General features: G+C 40.0%; 1 protein-coding gene and 1 non-coding gene across 2 annotated transcripts in view; both read left to right on the top strand.

Annotated features, from left to right (window-relative positions):
- Window positions 1–25,064, top strand: part of LOC148570803 (uncharacterized) — a 78,173-nt gene that overhangs the window by 35,196 nt on the left and 17,913 nt on the right. The gene's annotated exons all lie outside the window — the stretch shown is intronic.
- Window positions 19,046–19,152, top strand: LOC148570806 (small nucleolar RNA R71). Its single transcript, XR_015908662.1, has one exon. It is a non-coding gene; the product is annotated as a small nucleolar RNA R71 (small nucleolar RNA).

Here is a 25,064-nt window from a genome sequence, read left to right as displayed (position 1 = left end):
GAAGGGAGAGATCACTATTATAGCAAATGAGAAGAACAAATTGATACCCACAAGGACAGTGACCAGATGGCGTATGTGCATTGACTACTGGAAACTTAATGAAGCCACTCGGAAGGACCACTTTCCCCTACCTTTCATGGACCAGATGCTTGAAAGATTGGCAGGACATGAGTATTATTGCTTCCTGGATGGGTATTCGGGCTACAATCAAATTGTTGTAGACCCTAAGGATCAGGAAAAAGCTTCATTTACTTGCCCATATGGTGTCTTTGCTTATAGGAGAATGCCCTATGGATTGTGCAATGCACCTACAACATTCCAAAGGTGCATGCTCTCCATTTTTTCAGACATGATTGAGAAGTTCAAAGAAGTATTCATGGATGACTTCTCTGTATTTGGGAACTCATATTCTGATTGCCTATTCTATCTTGCTTTTGTGCTAAAAAGGTGTCAAGAAACTAACCTGGTTTTAAACTGAGAGAAGTGCCATTTTATGGTAACTGAAGGGGTGGTTCTTGGTCACAAGATTTCAAAAGATGGCGTAGAAGTGGACAAGACAAAAGTGGAAGTAATTGAAAAATTACCTCCACCTTGCAATGTCAAAGCAATCAGAAGTTTTTTGGGACACGTTGGGTTCTATAGGAGGTTTATCAAAGATTTTTCAAAGATTGCAAAACCCCTTAGCAACCTACTTGTCTCAAATACTCCCTTTGTTTTTGATAGAGAGTGCATGGTAGCCTTTGATGAACTTAAAAAGAAACTCTCCTCTGCACCTATTATAGCACCACCAAGCTGGGATCTTCTCTTTGAACTAATGTGTGATGCATCTGATTTTGATGTTGGTGCTGTTCTAGGACAAAGGAAAGACAAGCTAGTACATGTTATTTACTATGCTAGCAAGGTTCTTAATGAGAATCAAAGGAACTATACCACCACGGAGAAAGAACTTTTAGCCGTAGTTTTTGCTTTTGATAAGTTTAGATCATATCTTATTGGCTCAAAAGTAATTGTGTTCACTGATCATGCAGCACTCAAATACTTGCTTACCAAACAAGAGTCTAAGCCCAGACTAATAAGGTGGATTCTGCTACTCCAAGAATTTGATATTGAGATTAAAGATAGGAGCAGAGCAGAGAACAAGGCAGCTGACCACCTCTCAAGGATCCCACAAGAAGAAGAAATGCAGCAAGTAGCAGTAAATGAAAGCTTTCCTGATGAACAATTGATGATGATTCGAGTAGCCCCTTGGTTTGCAGACATAGCTAACTTCAAAGCTATTGGAGAGCTACCAACTAACATCAATAAGCACATGAGGAGGAAGCTAATTAAGGATGCCAAACACTACATCTGGGATGACCTCTATTTGTTCAAATAGTGTGCTGATGGAATCCTAAGAAGGTGTATATCCCATGAAGAAGGGCATGAAGTGTTATGGCAGTGCCATGGATTCGCATATGGAGGTCACTTCAGTGGAGAAAGAACAGCAGCAAAAGTGCTTCAATCAGGATTTTACTGGCCAACAATGTTTAAGGATGCCAAAGAAATGGTGTCAAGGTGTGATGAATGTCAAAGAGCTGGTAATCTAACCAAGAGAAATGAGATGCCATAGCAATACATACTAGAGCTGGAGCTATTTGATGTATGGGGGATTGATTTAATGGGACCCTTTCCAACCTCCTACTCAAATAGCTACATATTAGTGGCTGTTGATTATGTCTCAAGGTGGGTAGAAGCCATAGCCACTGCAACAAATGACAACAAAGTTGTGTAAGCTTCTTGAGAAGGAACATCTTCAGCAGATTTGGAGTTCCCAGAGCCCTCATTAGTGATGGAGGGACACACTTCTGCAACAAACAACTCGAGACACTCCTTCTCAGATATGGAGTAAAGCACAAAGTGGCAACTCCATACCACCTACAGACCAACGGACAAGCTGAAATCTCCAACAGAGAGCTGAAACGAATCCTTGAAAAAACTATTGGAAGCTCAAGAAAAGATTGGTCTAAAAAGCTGGATGATGCACTATGGGCCTACAGAACAGCCTATAAGACTCCCATTGGGATGTCTCCATACCAACTGGTATATGGCAAGGCTTGTCACTTACCAGTTGAACTTGAGCATAGAGCATTTTGGGCTCTAAAAATGTTAAACTATGATGAGCAAGCTGCTGGAGAAAAGAGATTAATGCAACTCAATGAGCTGGAGGAGTTTAGAAATCAAGCATATGAGAATGCAAAAATCTACAAAGAGAACACAAAAAGGTGGCATGACCAAAAGATAGCAAGAAGGGAGTTCACTGAAGGACAGAAGGTGTTACTCTACAACTCAAGACTCAAGTTCTTCCCTAGGAAACTTAAGTCTCGATGGTCAGGACCTTTCACCATACTCAAGGTGTTTCCCTACGGTCATGTGGAGCTCATGGAGGACAAGACTCATAGAACTTTTACTGTCAATGGCCATAGACTCAAACACTACTTGGGAGGCTCCTTAAAGGAGCATAGAGTGAGCTACCAGCTCAGCTAAAGATGAAGAAATGTCAAGCTAATGACAATAAAGAAGCGCAAGTTGGAAGGCACCCCAACACTTTATCCTTTTTGATTTAATTGCTTTTCTTAGAAGTAGTTTAAAATCTATTGCTTTAGATAGTTTAATTTTCAGTCTCACATTTGTGTTACATTACCAAATTAGGATTAGTTTACAATTGTAGATTAGAAAGTTTGATATTAGCTTTGGTAGCTAGATTTTCTTTACACTCTTTTATTTCTTTCTATTCTGGAATTGCAGCTTGATGAAGGCATAACTCATGATGAGTGAATGGGCTGAGAACTAGCTAAATCGCTAAGTTTGGTGTGGCCTCCCACCCACTTAATCTAGGCTTACAAACAATTAATAGCTTGATTTTGAAGAGTAAGCCCAGAGATTAAGTTTGGTGTGGCCACCACCAAGGATCATCTAGCAGCCCAAGTCACCCAATTCGAAAGCACTTAATGTTTTGGGCAAAAATATGAACGTGGTTTAATGAGTTCAAAAGAATCAGAATCAAAAGAAAATGAAAAGATTGATGTTACTCCATTCTTATGAACACATTAAATACACAATGATGAAACCAATTTATTAAGATGCCAAAGGATTAAGTTTAGTGTCCCAAGGGACACCCATCAGTTGCAATCCAAATCACTCTTGATAAGAAGGAATGTGAAGGGATTCTTTTGTTATTACTAATGGGTTCAGTTTCAATTTCAGGAAAGAAGATGGGGCCCACATGGTAAACAACTCACAAAGCAAGGAAGTTAAAGTGTACTTGCACTTTGGAACTCAACACATGCAGAAGACACTGTGAGAAAAGAGTTGGCGCCTCTCCCCACGCTAGGCACCACTCCCCAAGTGGGAAAACATTTAACTCTTTTTATTTCCTGATGCACGGAAAACTTGTCTCATAACAAATCTCCCTTCGGCAAGTGTACCGAATTTGTCATCAAGTAAAAATTCACAATAGAGTGAGGTCGAATCCCACAGGGATTGATTGATCAAGCAACTTTAATTAAAGGAATGTTCTAGTTGAGCGAATCAGAATTTGAGTTGAGAATTGCAGAAAATTAAATGGCGGGAAAGTAAATAACAGAAAAGTAAATGCCAGAAATAAGAGCTGAATGTAGATGACGGAAAGTAAATTGCAGAATCTTAAATGGGAATGGGGAAATTGCTCATAAAAGTAAATGACCGAAATTAAAGAGAATGGGTAAGATCAGAAATGGGGGGTTCATTGGGCTCAGGAGATGTTGTATTCTCCGGATCAATTTCGTTTTCATCTCTTCCTCAATCAATGCACTCATTGATCTCCTTGGCAATCTTAAGTGATCAAATTACAATTTCTTGTAATTTAATCTCTCAAATCTTGATCAATAGCCAATTCCTTGGTCAATTGTTCATGAAAAGAGATGAAGTATGGTCACTGATTATACCACATGCATTTCCCAAATCAAGTGTTGAGAGGATTATAGTCACATATCCATCCAAACCCAATTTTGTCCAGCATGAGAAAGCATTTCTAGCATGATCTCTTCATTCCTCTTTCAAGGTTCAGAAGAGATCCAAGTTTGAATAGCTTCTTTTCCAAGATAACTACCCAATTGGATGAAGATTGAAAGCTTTCAAGTAAAATCAAGAGAAAAGATAGAAGAAGAATAATGAAAACTAGTATTGATCCATCAAATTACAACAGAGCTCCCTAACCCAATGAAAGGGGTTTAGTTGTTCATAGCTCTGGAAAATGAAAACAAAGATGGAGAATACATGATGAAACTAGAAGTGCAGAGAAAGTAAATATAGAGAGTAGTTCTATGCCAAGAGGCTCCCTATAATTTCCAACTCCCAATTTAATTCAAAGCTACTCCTATATATACTACTCTTCTGTTCTTCTAGTTGGCTCTTCAAGTCTTGGGTATGGGCCTTTGGATCTTGAGTTTGAAGCAGTTCTCTTCTTCATTAGGCTTGGCTTTACTTGCAGAGAGAAAGTGTGAAGTGGGCAGAGACTTTAGCTCAGGACGTTAGTGGTGTTAACGTTCAGTGAAAATATGGGTTCGAGAACGTTAGTGACAATCACCTTTTTCACTAACGTTCCTCACCCAAGTAAAAGCCACGTTATCTTCAACGTTAGTGGCACAAACGTTGCCACTAACGTTGCCTCTTTGTCCTTCGCACACGTTATTGGGACTTGCCTTTCCCAATAACGTTGAGAAGTCTCCCCCTTCCCTACGTTAGAGTCCACATTAACTTAGTTAACGTGGCTCTTTTAACGTAGGCTTGCCAACCTTCGAGAACGTTAGTGACACTTACAATTGTCACTAACGTTCCAATGTGCCCCTATTTCTCATGTTAGAGTCCACGTTAACTAGGTTAACGTGGCTTCTAACGTGGCCATGCTAGCCATCTCCAACGTTAGTGACAAAGTTGAGTGTCACTAACGTTGGCTCATCATTCCCTTATCCACATTAGCTTCCATGTTAACTAAGTTAACGTGGGAGTTAACGTGGCACATAGTGGCTTATGTGGGCTAATTCCAACGTTAGTGACAATGTTGGGTGTCACTAACGTTGGCGATCACCTCCCTTCTTCACGTTAACTTCCACGTTAACTAAGTTAACGTGGGAGTTAACGTGGCTTATTGGGGCTTGTGTGGGTTCCTTCCAACGTTAGTGACAATGTTTGGTGTCACTAACGTTGTCGACCACTTTGTCTCCTCACGTTAGCTTCCACGTTAACTAGGTTAACGTGGAAGTTAACGTGGCTTATTGTGACTTGGCCAACATTAGTGACAAAGTTGAATGTCACTAACGTTGGCTTCCCCTTTACTTCTTAACGTTAGAGGCCACGTTAACTAAGTTAACGTGGCAACTAACGTGGCCACTTATGAGCTTGGTCCAACGTTAGTGATAATGTTAAGTGTCACTAACGTTGGCTCTATTTCCTTTCTTCCACGTTAGAGTTCACGTTAACTTAGTTAACGTGACTCTTAAAGTGGGCAATGATAGCTTCGAGAGCGTTATTGGCAATCACTTTTCTCATTAACTTTGCAAGTTACTCCCATTCCACGTTAGTGTTAACGTTAGTGTAACTAACGTAGCCACTAATGTGGTTCTTCTTTGCTTCCTTTGTCCTGAAATCAAGCAATAAAGTGCATCAAAGTTCTAGTCCAAGTCATGGGAAATGCAACATCCAATTTGTCCTTAAATTCATGCAAAATACTCATGAAATCATGTAAAGTGCACAATGTATACTTGAATCAAGATGTAAGTGAATATCTACCCAAAACTAGCTTATTTTCTAAGGAAATACATAAAACTACCCTAAAAACAGTAAAGAAAAGGTCAGTGAAACTAGCCAAAATGCCCTGGCATCACAACACCAAACTTAAAGCTTGCTTGTCCCTAAGCAAGTACTGGAACAAGAGAATGATGAATGGAATGCAAAGAGAAATGAGTCATTCTTGTGGAAGTCATGTCCCTAGTTTTATGGTGGTTTCATGCATAGCAACTTAGGTTCATTCCTGGCTTTCAGACCTTTATCATGTCCTAGAATACTCACTATGATTGCATCCCATGAGACTTTTATTCATTGATCCTTTTGTTGTTATTTCAGGGCTTATTTTTGTTCTTAAGCTAAGTGCTCTGTAAGGGGGCAACTCTTTAAAATAAGCTTTTAGCCAACACTCCCGAACCAGTTGGTTCAAGGTGCTAGGTGTTGAAGCACCCCTAAGGACTTACTTGCTCAAGTCTCTCCCCCATACATACACACCACAGGCACATAGTTTATTTATTTTCTTTTCTTGAGACCTTGGTGTCCAGCACCTCTTTGGGTTACTAAATGCTCTGTATTGAGGGTTACTCTTGATAGTGGACTTTCAGCTGATAATCCCGAGTTAGTTAACCCAAGTTACCAACTGATAAGGCACCCCTAAGAGCTTATTCATCCAAGTAGATCCCTCACACAGGAGCACCACAGACATATGCCTCAAGATTAAAACCATTTGTGCCTAGCCTTATTGCTTACTCTTTTTCTTTTATTTTTCAACCTTTATTGTTCTTTCCCTTTTTCTTATTAGGATCTTCTTATTTAGCTAGTCTCATGGGGTGTTTCTCAAGCACAGTATTCATGATAGATAGTTATCTTCTCACCTTGTGGTTGAACCAACTTAGCTAACTTATGATCACACCATAAACTCATGAACATACTCCATAGTATGAACTCCTCTCTGGTCTTTAAAAACACTCATTCTCTTTTCATTTGATTTAAAGGGACAAACATACAAGTAAGCAAAGTAAGGGTGCAGTGACATAAAGACCAGCAAACATAGACCTTTTCAACACAAAAACTTAAAAGATAGAATTTAAAAAGGTTTAAACATAACATGGAAGCAAGTTCTATTTCATACAAGATCTTCCTTATTCAAAGCATAGAAAAAGATGGACCAAAGAAGGAACGTCACCACCTTTTACTCTTGTGGATGCCCATGCTTTCCTCCTTGTTTGTCTTCTTTGTGTCCTCTTGCATTCCCTCGCATCCGTGCCAATCTTGCTTGCTTCCAATCCTCAAGTGCCTTCCTCACTGATTCATGACTCTCTTCCACCTTTTGTCTTTCTTCTCGTGCTAATTCATCCCTCATTTCTTCATATCTTGTGATTCCTGAATGCAATATAGGCAGCTGTCCTACCAAGTAACCGAGCCTGGCTTGAATATTTATATGATGCCCAGTCTCGCTCAGGTAAACTCCTTCTGCGAATGCCCTTTGCTCGTCCAATAGTTCTGCCTGTTCTATCTGTCTTCGATGCATCTCATGTATATGTGCACCTTGATGTGCTTGGATGTTGATTAGCCTCTGGATGGATTCTTGTTGCTCATTTTGCCTTTGTTCCATTCTGTGGAATGTTTCACTCCATTGTTGCCCTTGACTCAGTTGCTGATCCATCATTTGCTTTTGCCACTCCCCTTGTTGAGTCATCCATCTTGAGAGTGACTCCTCTTGCTGCCCCATCATCTGTAGTTGAAGCTCTCTCTGTGCTCCTTGTCTTTCCAAATATTGTCGAGATAGCCCATCAATGGCTTCCTGCAATTCGTGCATATCCAATGTGGCTGGTGCTTGCCCCTCTAAGACTTGTCCTTCCACTACTTGAGGGGCTGTCCTCTTCCTTTGCTTCCGTTGAGGCAGGGGGATGCGGTAGCATGCATTCGTTGAACGGTTATTGGAATGCCCTCTTTTATCCACACGGGGTCCTCATCTTCAAACACCACCCCAGCTTTCTTGCCAGTCGGTAAATAGTGCTGGGGTAACCTAACATTCCTCTTGAGTCGCTTTTCTCTGCCATTTTTCTAATGCCTTCTGCTATGAGTTCATGAACCTTGATCTCTCCTCCTTTGAGTATACAATGTACCAGTGTGGCTCTTTTGAGATTCACCTCCGAGTTGTTCGCTGCTGGGAGGATGGACCTCCTTACAATTTCGAACCACCCCTTTGCTTCCGGAGTGAGATCTGCTCTCTTGATGAACCTTGGTCTCCTATCTGCATATCTTTCTCAGTCAGCTCCTGGTACACAAATGTCTTGCACAATCTGGTCATGATTAGGGTTGTTGTCCATTCTTGAATGATAACTCTCTTCTTCAAACGGTATGGACCGCAGTTTTAATGCTTTCATGACACTCATGGGACCAAAATCCACAATCTTTCCTCTCACAAAGCTTGTATATGACTCATCTGCCTTATCATATCGGACCGCATTTGCATAAAACTCTCTTATAAGATTTGCATTCACCTTAATGACCGGATCAGTGAGGAGCTCCCATCTTCTCTTTTCTACCTTCTTTGTGATTTCGGGACACTCAGTTTTCCTAACTTGAAATCTCAGCTCATAAATGATCTCCTTATCCACCATCCACCCATATTGCAATGCCTGGTGCAAGCTTCTAAATCTCTTTTCATCATACGGGTGTTGCTCCATAGGTTCCTTTTTCTTCCTTCTTTTAGAGCTCGAAGATGCCATGAATGAGGGTTAATGTGTAAAGTTAGCAATGGTGTAGAGGCTTTTAGTTGTTTAGGGTTGAGTGCAATGAAGGGAGTGAAGGGGAATCCGAAATGGAGAGGTGTGCAGAGTGGGGTACGGAACAAGGATCACTTATATAGAGAGGTTGTGAGTGAATGGAGGGTGTGGATTGATGGAGTGGTTGTTTAATGGACGGTTGGGGTTGTGCATGGAGAAAGGACAAGGATCATCACTTTATGATGGAGATTGCTCGGTCTTCAAGGGTCCCATTCTTTTCAATATTGCATGGCAACATTTTCCAATGCCTTCCCTTTTTAGAACAAGTGTGTAGTTTCTCCTCATGAAGTGGCCGAACCCTTCTCATTTAGTTGTCCAATCAATCTCCTTCAATGTTCCTCTCCTTTTCCTAAAAAGATAAAAGAAGAAAAGGAAGAATTAACATCATAAAAAAAACAATTTAAACTTTACGACTAGAATAATAAAAAGAAGAAAAGATTAGATTGTTTATTCATGAACTTCAACTAACTAACTAACTGTGTATCCTTATATGCACATTGGTGGCACCATGGGGTGACACCAAACTTAGTTTGGAGCACTGTGATGAAAAGTTCTGTTCAAAGCTCCAAGACTAGCATGCTCTCAGTTGCATTCATACTTTCTTGGCACGCTTTGAACACCAAACTTGTTCTTCACTATATACTGCAATATAAAGATTTCACCAAGTGTTTGTCAAGTTTGGGTTGGAATTCATGAATATTGACTTATTCACTAGTAAAAGCTCATAAAACATGGGTTGCCTCCCATGAAGCGCTTCTTTAGCATCACTAGCTTGACGTTTCTCCTTCATCAGGGAGGTTGATAATGCTTCAAGTCCTCCCCTCTTGCCTTGGACTTATATCCATTGGTTGTATCAATGATCTCTACATGTTCCAAGGAGAGAACTCTGTTGATAGTGAAGACCTTAGGTAACTGAGATGGTACAGTGGGGAGATTAGGGGGGATATCTAGGAAGTAAGCTGAGATCACTTTATCTCCTGGAGAGAAGTCTTCTGTAGGGATCTTCTTATTCCTCCACCCCCTTGGTACCTTCTTCTTTGTCCCTTTTGATGTTGCCTTGCTCTTTGTGACTTCTTCTTCTAAAGAAATTTTGTTGTTGTCTTCACATGTCTCTGGTGGTTTAGGTTCCTCCAGCTTTTCCTTGAGTTATGACAACTGCTTATTTCCTTGTTCATCAACCAAGGGCTTTCCCAGATGGGCTGGTTGTGCTTCAGTGCTTGCTTCCTCTGTCAGCATCTCATTATGATCTTTGCTTGGTTCTTTGTTTTCTTGGTCTGCTTTTTGTGAGAGTTTGAAGACATTAAAGCTGAGTCGTTCATCATGGATCCTCAATATTAGCTCCCCTTGCTCCACATCTATGAGTACTCTGGCTGTAGCTAGCAATGGTCTTCCCAATATGATTGGGTGAGTGTGACTCTCTTCCATGTCCAAGATGACAAAGTCTGTGAGAAGAAAGTATTTCCCAACCTTTAACAACACATTTTCCACCACCCCTATTGCTTGTTTTTGAGTTTTGTCAGCCAGCCTGATGACTACATCTGTGGGCAATATCTCATTGATCTGCAGCCTCTTCACCAGGGATAAGGGCATTAAGTTGATGCTTGCTCCCAAATCGCAGAGTGCTCTATCAAACAATGTTTCCCCTATGGCACAGGGGACATGAAAACTCCCTGGATCTTTTCTTTTCGTAGGCAACTGTGGTTGAATAAGGGCACTGCACTCCTTGTTCATCACTATAGTTTGGCCTCCCTTGAGTGAGCTTTTCCTGGGATGCAGCTCCTTCATATACTTAATGTATGCGGGCATTTGTTGAATAGTCTTGATGAATGGTATGTTGACATGCAGAGATGCAAACAAATCTAGAAACCTTGAGTATATTCTCTTCTCCACAGCACCATTGAGCAGTTGGGGAAAAGGTGCATAGAGTCTCAGCAGCTCCTGTTGTGAGATTTCTGGTTCTTGATGATCTTTTTCCTTCTTCTCTACTGAGGTATCTTCAGGTTGTTCTGACAGCTTGCTTGGCTTGTCCTCAGTCTCCTTATCACTTATAGTGACCATCTTGCAATCTTCCCATCTTACTTTCTTTGTTTCACCTCTCGGATTTTTCTCTGTGTCACTTGGGAATCCATCTGTGGGTTTGGGAATTTGCTCAGAGAGATATCCCACTTGAGATTCCAACCTCTTGATTGTGTCTCCCTGGTTCTTGAAATTGGCTCGCACTTCCTCCTTGAACACCTTGTTGTCTTGAATCTCCTTGCCTATGCCTTCAAGTAGATTCTCAATCCTTGAAAGTCTGTCATCAAATGATTGTAGATCGTGATTAGAGGTGGAAGGATGAGGTAAGTTATTTTGGTTTTGATGTGGATGTGGAGAGGTGTTGTTATTGGGGTGTTGATATGGTCTAGATGTGAAATGTTGGTGGCTTGCATTGTTGAGATTTGGGTGTCTTTGACCAAGGCTTTGGTCTTGTTGATTTCCCCACCCAAAATTTGGGTGATGATGACATATCGCCATGTCATGTTTTTCTATGCTTTTTTCCTTTGTTTTCAATAGGTTTTATGCACTTTCTTGAGTCTTAAGTAAGCCAATTGGGTAGAATTTCATATTTCCTTTGACTCAATCAACCATGGATGAATTAATGCAATTTCATGAGATTTTATGCTATAATTGTCATATATTATGAAAGAATAACAAACTCATGATTTTGAGCATAGCTTTGATGTGTTTGGTTGACTGATGATAGGTGAAAAGAGTTTTGAAGAAGGTTGAAGGAAGAAGGAATGGCTAGGAGCAAGAGAGAACAAAAAGTTTGAGCCAAAGTTTGCCTCAAACTTTAGCTCAAACTTTTGGAAGAGTTGAAAACATCCTAGAGGAAAAAAAGTTTGAGCCAAAGTTTGCCTCAAACTTTAGCTCAAACTTTTGGAAGAATTGAAAACACCCTGGAGGAAAACGCTTGAGCCAACGTTTGCCTCAAACTTTTTGGCAAACGTTGGCATCACAAAAACAACACCCTGGAAGAGAAAAGCTTGCGCCAACGTTTGCCTCAAGCTTTTTGGCAAACGTTGGTGCCACACACCACACAGCCTGAAGGGGTATACTTCCAACAAGAATAACTTGAGTTACAGAGCTTCAAATGAGGTGATTCAAAAAGCAATGGAAAGTAGGAATCGAGAGCTTTCCAAGCATATATGGCATTGCATGGTGGACACTAAAATTGAGGGAGAAAACTGCCCCGCAATAACAAACATGGTGGCAACCTGCAGTGAGGCCAACTGACCTCTGCACCTTCAACGGAGTATAACTCGAGCTGTAGAGCTCCAAATGATGTGCTTCCAACGGCATTGGAAAGTAGACATTCAGAGCTTTCCAACAATATATAATAGTATAGGGTGGACAATGTGTTTGAGGCTCCAGAACTGGCGTTTTCGACCACGTTTGAGGCAAACTTTTCCTCAAACGCTGCACACTAAAGCCAGCGACCCTGTCCTCTTCAAATGAGCATAACTTGATTTGTAGATGTCCAATTGAGGTGATTCCAATTGGGTTAGAAAGCGGACATTCAGAGCTTTCCAACCATATATAATAGTCTATAGTTGGCATGAAATTGGCAACGTTGACAAGAGGACAAAGTAGCACCCCACACATGCACACAAGGGGATCCACGTTTGGCTAAAAGTTTGACCTCAAACTTTAGCTCAAACGTGGATATCAGCAAAAGGGGGTGGTTGATATAAAAAGCTTGAGCAAAAGTTTGCCTCCAACTTTGACTCAAGCTTTTGTGCTTTATGTCCCGATTCACAATGGGTTTCTCTCCAACTCCAAGTGCAATCAACAGAGGCCATCTTCAACCCAAATCCAAAGCACGCAAAGCCCATTATCATCACTCAAAGGCACAAGAAACAATTTGATTAGGAATTTCATTTTCTTTGTAATTTTTTTTTCAATTTCATTTTCATTTGTCATGTTTGTAAAAGCCTATAAAAAGGCATCATTTTCATTTTAGAAAGGGGGCCCGAATAGAGAGAGTAGAAGGTTAGCTCCATTAGAGAGCATTGAAGGTTGGCTCCTCGAGGGAGCACTAGCATTAGAGAGCTCTCTCTCTTTAGTTTTTCTCTTTGTTTTGAATCTTGGGTTGAGAATTGAAGGAATTCTGTTCCATTCTCACTTTGAGATTTCTCTTGTTCTTCTTCTACAAAAGTTTAGTGAATTAAGGATTTGAATCAACACTCTGTTTACTGCTTTCATCTTCATTTCTTTTGCAAATTGTTCTTTATTGGATCAAGGAAGGACTTGAGATCTAGACTTGTTTTCTAGTCTCATTGAGCCCCTGAGATCTTCAATTTCTCATTGAGATTTTGAAATTGAGCCAAGCTGCTCTCTGTTTTGATTTTAAAGTGATTTTCCAAATCTGTTGAACCTGTTGCATCTTTTACTTCTCTGTTTGATTGTTATTTACACTTTCGTGTTTGATTTCATGAATCCCAGTACCTAATTTCCTTTATTCTTCTTCCAATTTAACTTTCCAGTTACTTGATCTACTGCTTTCTTTTAATTTCCAGCACCCACTCCCTTTTAATTTCATGCAATTTACATTTCTTGCAATTTAAGATTCTTGCAATTTACATTTCTTGCTCTTTAAGTTTCTGTCCAATTTTACTTTCTGCAACTTTATAATCCCTGCAATTTACTTTCTATTGGCTACCTCTCATCCAATTTCACTTAAATGTTAGCTTGACTAAACTAATCACCCACTAAAGTTGCTTGATCCATCAATCCCTGTGGGATCGACCTCACTCACGTGAGCTTTACTACTTGATGCGATCCGGTGCACTTGCCGGTTAGTTTTAGGTGTTTTGGAAATTCATTTTTCCACAAAAACACCATCAAGTTTTTGGCGCCATTGTCGGGGATTGATTTAGATCAACAATGATTAAGTGGGTGAGAAGTTTAGATCAAGCATTTTTTTTGTTTTTGTTCTCTGTTTTAAACTGAAACCAAGGTGTTTATGTTTTTGCTTCACTGAGAAATTCTGTCTCTGTGACATGAATTTCAATTTTCAATGGTGTTGTGTTTTGCAAAATACAAATGGAGTTCAACTCATCTTGCAGTCAAACAAAATTTTTCAGGATATCACCCACCATCACCAACCTCTAATGGTGGCTGGGGATATCACCAAGAATTAACAGATTCTGAGCACTCCAATCCATGGAGAATTGCTTCAGAGACACAAGATGAGCAAGGGAATCATATGGGATACTTCCCAGAGACACAATATGATCCAGATTTTGATGAGTCCAACAACTACTCATATTGTGACTGGGAAAGTCAAAATCAAAGAAATCTTAGCAATCCATACTGTGATGAGTTCAACAATTCTTCAAACTGTGATTCAGAGGATCTCCTTCAAAAGTCCAGAGGAATTTTTGAAAGACAAGAACAATCCTAGAAAAGGCAAGAAGCTCTCTTCAAAAATATGAATGGAGATTTAGAGAAAATAAGGAGGAGCTTAGAACCACTGAGCAAGAAAAATGAAGGCCAATTGATGGATATGAAGGAGAAAGTGGAAGAGCAAGATAAGGAGGCCACTGCATCAAGTGAACTTTCAATGAAGAATGAGGTGGTTGAAAATGAAACTGCACTTGAGGTAACAAAGGAACATTCACAACCCTCACAAACTTCCCTTGAATCTGTGATCGAAAAATATGAAGAAGAGATGAAGAAATCTTGGGAAGAACAACAAACCTCCTCCATAAAAGAACTATTAAGTCAAATGTTGGGTGCAAAGAAAGGAGTGGAGGAGCATGAAAGTGAGGAAGTCATTCCAGAGAATTCACACTCAAGTGAAGCAGAAAATCACATGAAGGAAGGGCTCATGGAACCACCAATACAAGAGGCTCTTAATGAAGAAATCACACCAATAATCACACAGCAGCCATGTCTTGACATCCAAGAAGTGAAGGCAATTGACAAAAGCACTAAGAAGAGGATTGTGACCAAGATACCAAGGACAACATTTATGAGAAGGTCAACTGCAAACAATCCTCCCCCTGATCCAGCAAGCAAGATCAATCAAGCCAATTTTACAAGGAAGCTTGTTGAAAGAAGACCAAGACAGGGGACAATAACTGAAGCTTCTCCCCTCTTGGAGTCATTCCTCTTAACAAACTGGAAGAAGAGGAAGAAAGTGAAGAACAACATGTCAAGCTAATGACACTAAAAGAGCACTTGTTGGGAGGTAACCCAACCGTAGGTAACATTTTTTCTCTACTTTGTTTTCTTCCTTTGTGTAGTTTAAATTTCAATAGATTGACATATGGTTGCATTCTAAGTTTGGTGTTGCTATGCAACAAAATTTAGTTCTAATCCTTACAAGATACTTGCATCAATTCCAAGTGAAAGTGTCACACTAAGTTTGGTGTGCCACTTATTCTTTATGCAAAGTATTATGCTCACCTTCTTAAGTTTGCAATCACAATGTCTCTGTCTCTTGTGCCTTGATTATTATCTTTAATTTTGCTTGCTTGAAACACATGTACTTCTAACATTTTTTGTGTAAGACATTCATGATCCATCTTAGCCCCATAGCCACAGTTCTAATAGTTGCTTGAGGATGAGCAAGCATTCTGAGTTTGGTATGGGAAGGAGGAGAATGGGAGGAAAATGACAACAATAGAGAAGATGAACTACAAGGTTGTAAAGTTCCTTTTCCTCTCATTTGTTTCAAGCACTATAAACTGCATGATTGTCTTTACCTTCTCTGTATGCATGTGTGTATGAAAAGGCATAGTTTGATTTCTAAATTGCAACATGGTGCTGTGCCATTATGATTACCAACTTGAGTTTTGTGAATTCAAAAGCAATAAAGTATCATGATTATAAACAAACAAGGCATTAAAGAAGAATTTAGCATGTGCATAAAAGTATTGGAAAGCTAGTATGTTTGATTGTTGCTTAATTGTATTAGATTTTATTTAATTGAAATTTTCATTTAGCACGTTTTGTGAAATCTTTTAAAATCATGAAAACCTTGAAGAAGCAAATGCAAAATAAAGCAAGAAAAGAAAAAGGGAAAGAATGAGAAAGCTAAAGGCTCTGAGTACCAATGGCAATTTATTTGTTAAATACTTGTGGTGTTTATGTATCAAGCCAAATGCTTGAAAACAAAACACTTAGAAGTCAAGGTTAGGCTCAAAGTGCAAAAGCACTCCCTCAAAGCTCAAGGCTCTGAGCATCAATGATTAGAGAGTCAAGAAAAGAAAAGAAAAATGAGCTTAATGAAGTCCTCTAATCAAATGCTTGTGGTGCTTATGTATCAAGTGGTAATACTTGAAAACAAAGCATTTAGAAGTCGTAGCTTTGTTATCAACTCATGGGGCAAAGCACCCATAAGGAGAAGCTAATAAGAAAAATCAAAAGCTTGCTTCAAGGAAGAAATATAAGAGAAAGATTTCATAAATTGAGCTAGAGAGAAGCATCAATCATTTACATCTCTTTTGTAATTGTAGCATGCATAGAAAACTAGCTTGCCATGAACATTGAGTTGCTATTCTTCTTACCTTGAATTGTCAATTTCTATTGCATGATTCTTTTCTTGCTTGGGGACAAGCAAGGTTTAAGTTTGGTGTTGTGATGACATGTCACCATGTCATATTTTTCTATGCTTTTTTCCTTTGTTTTCAATAGGTTTTATGCACTTTCTTGAGCCTTAAGTAAGCCAATTGGGCAGAATTTTATATTTCCTTTGATTCAATCAACTATGGATGAATTAATGCAATTTCATGAGATTTTATGCTATAATTGTCATATATTATGAAAGAATAACAAACTCATGATTTTGAGCATAGCTTTGATGTGTTTGGTTGATTGAGGATAGGTGAAAAGAGTTTTGAAGAAGGTTGAAGGAAGAAGGAATGGCTAGGAGCAAGAGAAAACAAAAAGTTTGAGCCAAAGTTTGCCTCAAACTTTAGCTCAAACTTTTGGAAGAGTTGAAAACATCTTAGAGGAAAAAAAGTTTGAGCCAAAGTTTGCCTCAAACTTTAGCTCAAACTTTTGGAAGAATTGAAAACACCCTGGAGGAAAAAGCTGAGCCAACGTTTGCCTCAAACTTTTTGGCAAACGTTGGCATCACAAAAACAACACCCTGGAGGAGAAAAGCTTGCGCCAACATTTGCCTCAAGCTTTTTGGCAAACGTTGGCGCCACACACCACAACAGCCTGAAGGGGTATACTTCCAACAACAATAACTTGAGCTACATAGCTCCAAATGAGGTGATTCAAAAAGCAATGGAAAGTAGGAATCGAGAGCTTTCCAAGCATATATGGCATTGCATGGTGGACACTAAAATTAAGGGAGAAAACTGCCCCGCAATGTGCATAAACGAACATGGTGGCAACCTGCAGTGACGCCAACTGACCTCTGCACCTTCGACGGAGTATAACTCGAGCTGTAGAGCTCCAAATGATGTGCTTCCAACGGCATTGGAAAGTAGACATTCAGGGCTTTCCAACAATATATAATAGTATTGGGTGGACAATGCGTTTGAGGCTCCAGAACTGGCATTTTCGACCACGTTTGAGGCAAACTTTTCCTCAAACGCTGCACACCAAAGCCAGCGACCCTGTCCTCTTCAAATGAGCATAACTTGAGTTGTAGATGTCCAATTGAGATGATTCCAATTGGGTTAAAAAACTGACATTCAGAGCTTTCTAACCATATATAATAGTTTATAGTTGGCATGAAATTGGCAACGTTGACAAGAGGATAAAGTTGCACCCCACACATGCACACAAGGGGATCCACGTTTGGCTAAAAGTTTGACCTCAAACTTTAGCTCAAACGTGGATATCAGCAAAAGGGGGTGGCTGATATAAAAAGCTTGAGCAAAAGTTTGCCTCAAACTTTGACTCAAGCTTTTGTGCTTTATGTCCCGATTCACAATGGGTTTCTCTCCAACTCCAAGTGCAATCAACAGAGGCCATCTTCAACCCAAATCCAAAGCACGCAAAGCCCATTATCATCACTCAAAGGCACAAGAAACAATTTGATTAGGAATTTCATTTTCTTTGTAATTTGCTTTTCAATTTCATTTTCATTTGTCATGTTTGTAAAAGCCTATAAAAAGGCATCATTTTCATTTTAGAAAGGGGGCCCGAATAGAAAGAATAGAAGGTTAGCTCCATTAGAGAGCATTGAAGGTTGGCTCCTCGAGGGAACACTAGCATTAGAGAGCTCTCTCTCTTTAGTTTTTCTCTTTGTTTTGAATCTTGGGTTGAGAATTGAAGGAATTCTGTTTCATTCTCACTTTGAGATTTCTCTTGTTCTTCTTCTACAAAAGTTCAGTGAATTAAGGATTTGAATCAACACTCTGTTTACTGCTTTCATCTTCATTTCTTTTGCAAATTGTTCTTTATTGGATCAAGGAAGGACTTGAGATCTAGACTTGTTTTCTAGTCTCATTGAGCCCCTGAGATCTTCAATTTCTCATTGAGATTTTGAAATTGAGCCAAGCTGCTCTCTGTTTTGATTTTAAAGTGATTTTCCAAATCTGTTGAACCTGCTGCATCTTTTACTTCTCTGTTTGATTGTTATTTACACTTCCGTGTTTGATTTCATGAATCCCAGTACCTAATTTCCTTTATTCTTCTTGCAATTTAACTTTCCAGTTACTTGATCTACTGCTTTCTTTTAATTTCCAGCACCCACTCCCTTTTAATTTCATGCAATTTACATTTCTTGCAATTTAAGATTCTTGCAATTTACATTTCTTGCTCTTTAAGTTTCTGTCCAATTTTACTTTCTGCAACTTTATAATCCCTGCAATTTACTTTCTATTGGCTACCTCTCATCCAATTTCACTTAAATGTTAGCTTGACTAAACTAATCACCCACTAAAGTTGCTTGATCCATCAATCCCTGTGGGATCGACCTCACTCACGTGAGTTTTACTACTTGATGCGACCCGGTGCACTTGCCGGTTAGTTTTAGGTGTTTTGGAAATTCATTTTTCCATAAAAACACCATCAAGTAATTCCTCCATCCAGGGTTGTAGGTCTTGGAGTATGGATCATGGTTTTGCCTAGGTGAATTCCCAATGTAGTTGGCTTGCTCCTGACTACCCTCTGCTTCTTCATTCACTCCTTCTTGGGTTGTTGATGAAGTGGCGATTGCTGCTACTTGGTTCCTCTCCATCTTCTTGGTGAGGTCAGCCAGCTGCTGGGTAATGAGCTTGTTTTAGGCCAGCAGAGCATCTACATTGTTTAGCTCCATTACTCCTCTTGTGTTCCCTCTTTCGGAAGCATAGAAGTAGTCATTCTCTGCTACAGTTTCAATGACATCTATGGCCTCCTCAATGGTCTTCTTCTTGTTCAAAGATCCTCCGGATGAATGGTCTATGGCCTTCTTTGACTCATAAGAGAGCCCTTCATAGAAAATGTGCAGCTGCACCCATTCATTGAACATATCTGGTGGGCACCTCCTTGTTAGGTCTTTAAACCTCTCCCATGCTTCATATAGAGTCTCACCATCTTGTTGCCTGAAAGTTTGGACCTCAGCTCTCAGCCTATTGATTCGTTGAGGGGGGTAAAATCTTGCTAAGAATTTGTTCACCACATCTTCCCAAGTTGTCAAGCTCTCCTTTGGGAAAGACTCCAGCCACTTGGCTGCCTTATCCTTGAGTGAGAATGGAAATAAGAGCAGTCTATAGGCGTCAGGATGAACACCATTAGACTTCACTGTGTCACATATTCTCAGGAAGGTGGTTAGATGTTGATTGGGGTCTTCTTGGACACTTCCTCCGAACGAACAGTTGTTCTGCACAAGGGTGATGAGCTGTGGTTTTAGTTCAAAATTGTTGGCATAGATGGTTGGCTTTTGAATGCTACTTCCACAGTTTCCTGGGTTTGGATTGATGTAAGAGCCTAAAACTCTTCTATCCTCCCCAGCATGATTTGCTCGTTCTCTTCCGCCATGGTTGTGAGCTTCTTCTTCACGATGGTTTTCCATGTTTTCTTCCATGTTTGGTTCAAAGTATTCCTCAAAGTGTTCCTCCTCTTCTTCAGCACCAACTACACGTTTTTCTCTTGCCTCCCTCCTTAGTCTAAGGAAGGTTCTCTCAGGTTCAGAATCAAAGGAAGTTGAAGCCCCGCTTCTTCTCCCTATCATACAACCAACAAGTGCAAGCAAAGAGAATAGGTGCAGAAAGTATATCTGTCAGAATTACTGTTAGTGTGAGTGATGCAATATATCAAATAGTTAGTGGGTTAGTGAAATGAATGGTAAATAACAAAGAAAAAGTAGGGGGAAGGGAAAAAAATTAACTAAAACAGAAAGTAAATAACTCAAACAGAAAATTAAATCAAACAAAAATAAAATGCTCAATCTAGTTATCCTCCAAATTAATCATTGTTGATGCACAATCAATCCCCGACAACGGTGCCATAAACTTGATGCACGAAAAACTTGTCTTATAACAAATCTCCCTTCGGCAAGTGTACCGAATTTGTCGTCAAGTAAAAACTCACAATAGAGTGAGTCAAATCCCACAGGGATTGATTGATCAAGCAACTTTAATTAGAGGAATGTTCTAGTTGAGCGAATCAGAATTTGAGTTGAGAATTGCAGAAAATTAAATGGAGGGAAAGTAAATAACAGAAAAGTAAATGCCAGAAATAAGAGCTGAATGTAGATGACGGAAAGTAAATTACAGAATCTTAAATGGGAATGGGGAAATTGCTCATAAAAGTAAATGACAGAAATTAAAGAGAATGGGTAAGGTCAGAAATGGGGGGTTCATTGGGCTCAGGAGATGTTGCATTCTCCGGATCAATTTCATTTTCATCTCTTCCTCAATCAATGCACTCATTGATCTCCTTGGCAATCTTAAGTGATCAAATTACAATTTCTTGTAATTTAATCTCTCAAATCTTGATCAATAGCCAATTCCTTGGTCAATTGCTCATGAGAAGAGATGAAGTATGGTCACTGATTATACCACATGAATTTTCCAAATCAAGTGTTAAGAGAATTATAGTCACATATCCATCCAAACCCAATTTGGTCCAGCATGAGAAAGCATTTCTAGCATGATCTCTTCATTCCTCTTTCAAGGTTCAGAAGAGATCAAAGTTTGAATAGCTTCTTTTCCAAGATAACTACCCAATTAGATGAAGATCGAAAGCTTTCAAGTAAAATCAAGAGAAAAGATAGAAGAAGAATAATGAAAACTAGTATTGATCCATCAAATTACAACAGAGCTCCCTAACCCAATGAAAGGGGTTTAGTTGTTCATAGCTCTGGAAAATGAAAACAAAGATGGAGAATACATGATGAAACTAGAAGTGTAGAGAAAGTAAATACAGAGAGCAGTTCTATGCCAAGAGGCTCCCTATAATTTCCAACTCCCAATTTAATTCAAAGCTACTCCTATAAATACTACTCTTCTGTTCTTCTAGTTGGCTCTTCAAGTCTTGGGTATGGGCCTTTGGATCTTGAGTTTGAAGCAGTTCTCTTCTTCATTGGGCTTGGCTTTACTTGCAGAGAGAAAGTGTGAAGTGGGCAGAGACTTTAGCTCAGGACGTTAGTGGTGTTAACGTTCAGTGAAAATATGGGTTCTAGAACGTTAGTGACAATCACCTTTTTCACTAACGTTCCTCACCCAAGTAAGAGCCACGTTATCTTCAACGTTAGTGGCACAAACGTTGCCACTAACGTTGCCTCTTTGTCCTTCGCACACGTTATTGGGACTTGCCTTTCCCAATAACGTTGAGAAGTCTCCCCCTTCCCTACGTTAGAGTCCACGTTAACTTAGTTAACGTGGCTCTTTTAACGTAGGCTTGCCAACGTTCGAGAACGTTAGTGACACTTACAATTGTCACTAACGTTCCAATGTGCCCCTATTTCTCATGTTAGAGTCCACGTTAACTAGGTTAACGTGGCTTCTAACGTGGCCATGCTAGCCATCTCCAACGTTAGTGACAAAGTTGAGTGTCACTAATGTTAGCTCATCATTCCCTTATCCACGTTAGCTTCCACGTTAACTAAGTTAACGTGGGAGTTAACGTGGCTCATAGTGGCTTCTGTGGGCTAATTCCAACGTTAGTGACAATGTTGGGTGTCACTAACGTTGGCGATCACCTCCCTTCTTCACGTTAACTAAGTTAACGTGGGAGTTAACGTGGATTATTGGGGCTTGTGTGGGTTCCTTCCAACATTAGTGACAATGTTTGGTGTCACTAACGTTGTCGACCACTTTGTCTCCTCACGTTAGCTTCCACGTTAACTAGGTTAACGTGGAAGTTAACGTGGCTTATTGTGACTTGGCCAACGTTAGTGACAAATTTGAATGTCACTAACGTTGGCTTCCCCTTTACTTCTTAACGTTAGAGGCCACGTTAACTAAGTTAACTAAGTTAACGTGGCAACTAACGTGGCCACTTATGAGCTTGGTCCAACGTTAGTGATAATGTTAAGTGTCACTAACGTTGGCTCTATTTCCTTTCTTCCACGTTAGAGTTCACGTTAACTTAGTTAACGTGACTCTTAACGTGGGCAATGATGGCTTCGAGAGCGTTATTGGCAATCACTTTTCTCATTAACTTTGCAAGTTACTCCCATTCCACGTTAGTGTTAACGTTAGTGTAACTAACGTAGCCACTAATGTGGTTCTTCTTTGCTTCCTTTGTCCTGAAATCAAGCAATAAAGTGCATCAAAGTTCTAGTCCAAGTCATGGGAAATGCAACATCTAATTTGTCCTTAAATTCATGCAAAATCCTCATGAAATCATGTAAAGTGCACAATGTATGCTTGAATCAAGATGTAAGTGAATATCTACCCAAAACTAGCTTATTTCCTAAGGAAATGCATGAAACTACCCTAAAAACAGTAAAGAAAAGGTCAGTGAAACTGGCCAAAATGCCCTGGCATCATTTCCCACTCTTCGAACCACATCATTCACCCATTATAAAAGCCTCACCTCCTCATCTCCTCTCCCACTTCAACAATCCCCAATCACACACGAAGAGCATACACCCCTCACATTCCTTTCTCTTTTCATCTTTTACCGTCTCTTTCCTTAATTTCTTTTTTTTTTTTCTTGATTGGGACAATCAAGTCCTTAGTTTGGTGTTGGAGCAAAACCTTATTTTGCTTGCTCTTTCTTGCAACCCCCATTTTTTTTCACAACCTCAAACACACTCTCTCAACCTAATGGCACCACTAAAAAGCTCAGCCTCAAAGAAAAGAAAAACCAAGGAACCAACCTCTGGATCCTTAAGCTCCTTCAATGACTATAAATTCCTCTCCGCATTCAACCAAAATCAATTCTATGGTTGGGTGAATGAGAGGGACATCATTCCAGAAATTGGGTTTCAACCAGGGAGGAATGAGCATATTGGAATCAACATTGAGATCAACAACAGGGGTTGGTCACTTCTATGCAACCCACCGAGGAAAGTGGTAGAGAGCTTAGTGAGGGAATTCTATGCTAACGCAGTACCTCAACCAGGGTAACAATATGGCTACATTAGCTATGTAAGGGGGAAGTCCATTGACTACAGCCCCTCTAGCATAGAAAGAATGCTAATGGTGAAGAGGACAAGCTCAACTCGGAGCTATGAAGAAAGAATGAAGCAGCAAGACCCTGGGTTTGATGAGATCCTGAATGAAATTTGTGTGCTGAATGTGCGTTGGATAAATGATAAGGATGGGATACCCAACCAATTGAGGAGAAGAGTTTTGAACCCCCAAGCTAGAGGGTGGCTAGAATTTGTGAGGAGGTCCCTAATCCCCACATCCAACACTTCAGAGGTGACCAAGGAGAGAGCTGTACTCATCTACAGCATCATGAAAGAAGAGAACATCAACGTGGGGGAGATGATCGCCAACAACATCAACAAAGTACTGAAAAGCACCAGTGACAACACAAGGTTGGCATTCTCCAGCATTATACAGAGGCTATGTGATGAGGCTGGAGTTGAAAAGATCATTGATGAGGTGCTTGTGAAGCAAGATAAATTCATAACTGCCAAAAAGATGGCCAAGGTGGTGGCTGTTCACCCACTCAACAGGGCCAGAGAACGAAGAGATCATGCTCATGGACCACAACAACAACAAGAAGAGGAAGAGGCAGAAGAGCAACCTTACTTCCTGGCACTTCAACCACCACCACAATACCAATATCAGCAATTTCCAGAGGATTCAACTGGGAGCAATTACAAGGAGATGTACACCAAATGAAGGAAGACCTACACCACTTGAGGGAAGATGTCAATCAACTCAAGGAGACTCAACAACAACAAGGGAGCCAAGTCAACCAGAACATTCAACAACTCCAAGGGGGTTTTGAGAACTGATGAGCGGATAATTTATACGCTTTTTGGCATTGTTTTTACATAGTTTTCAGTATGATTTAGTTAGTTTTTAGTATATTTTTATTAGTTTTTAATTAAAATTCACATTTCTGGACTTTACTACGAGTTTGTGTGTTTTTCTGTGATTTCAGGTAATTTCTGGCTGAAATTGAGGGACTTGAGCAAAAATCAGATTCAGAGGTTGAAGAAGGACTGCAGATGTTGTTGGATTCTGACCTCCCTGCACTCAAAATGGATTTTCTGGAGCTATCAAACTCCAAATGGCACGCTTCTAATTTAGTTGGAAAGTAGACATCCAGGGCTTTCCAGCAATATATAATAGTCCATGCTTTGAATAAGAATTGACGACGTAAACTGGCATTCAACGCCAGTTCCATGCTGCATTCTGGAGTCAAACGCCAGAAATAGGTTGCAAAGTGGAGTTCAACGCCAGAAACAGGCTACAAACTGATGTTCAACTCCAAGAGAAGCCTCTACACATGAAAAGCTCAATGCTCAGCCCAAGCACACACCAAGTGGGCCCCGGAAGTGGATTTTTACATCATTTACTCAATTTTGCAAACCCTAGTAACTAGTTTAGTATAAATAAGACTTTTTACTATTGTATTAGACATCTTGGGACGTTTAGTTCTTAGATCATGGGGGCTGGCCATTCGGCCATGCTTGAACCTTTCACTTCTGTATTTTTCAACAGTAGAGTTTCTACACACCATAGATTAAGGTGTGGAGCTCTACTGTTCCTCAAAGATTAATGCAAAGTACTACTGTATTTTTATTCAATTCAACTTATTCCGCTTCTAAGATATTCATTCGTACTTCAATATGATGGATGTGATGATCGTGACAGTCATCATCATTCACAACTTATGAACGCGTGCCTGACAACCACTTCCGTTCTACCTTAGATGAATGGATATATCTTGGATATCTAATACAGTGGACCGAGTCCGAGTTATTAGTGTCTTCGTGGTATAAGTTAGAACCCATGGATGGCCATTCTTGAGATCCAGAAAGTCTAAACCTTGTCTGTGGTATTCCGAGTAGGATCTGGGAAGGGATGGCTGTGACGAGCTTCAAACTCGCGAGTGCTGGGCGTAGTGACAGAC

Source organism: Arachis ipaensis, chromosome B3 (assembly GCF_059453495.1).
Source record: "Arachis ipaensis isolate K30076 ecotype BB chromosome B3, ASM5945349v1, whole genome shotgun sequence".
Taxonomy (NCBI): Eukaryota; Viridiplantae; Streptophyta; class Magnoliopsida; order Fabales; family Fabaceae; genus Arachis; species Arachis ipaensis.
The sequence above is the reverse complement of the archived record's forward strand: the minus strand, read 5'-3'. Positions and strand labels throughout refer to the sequence as shown.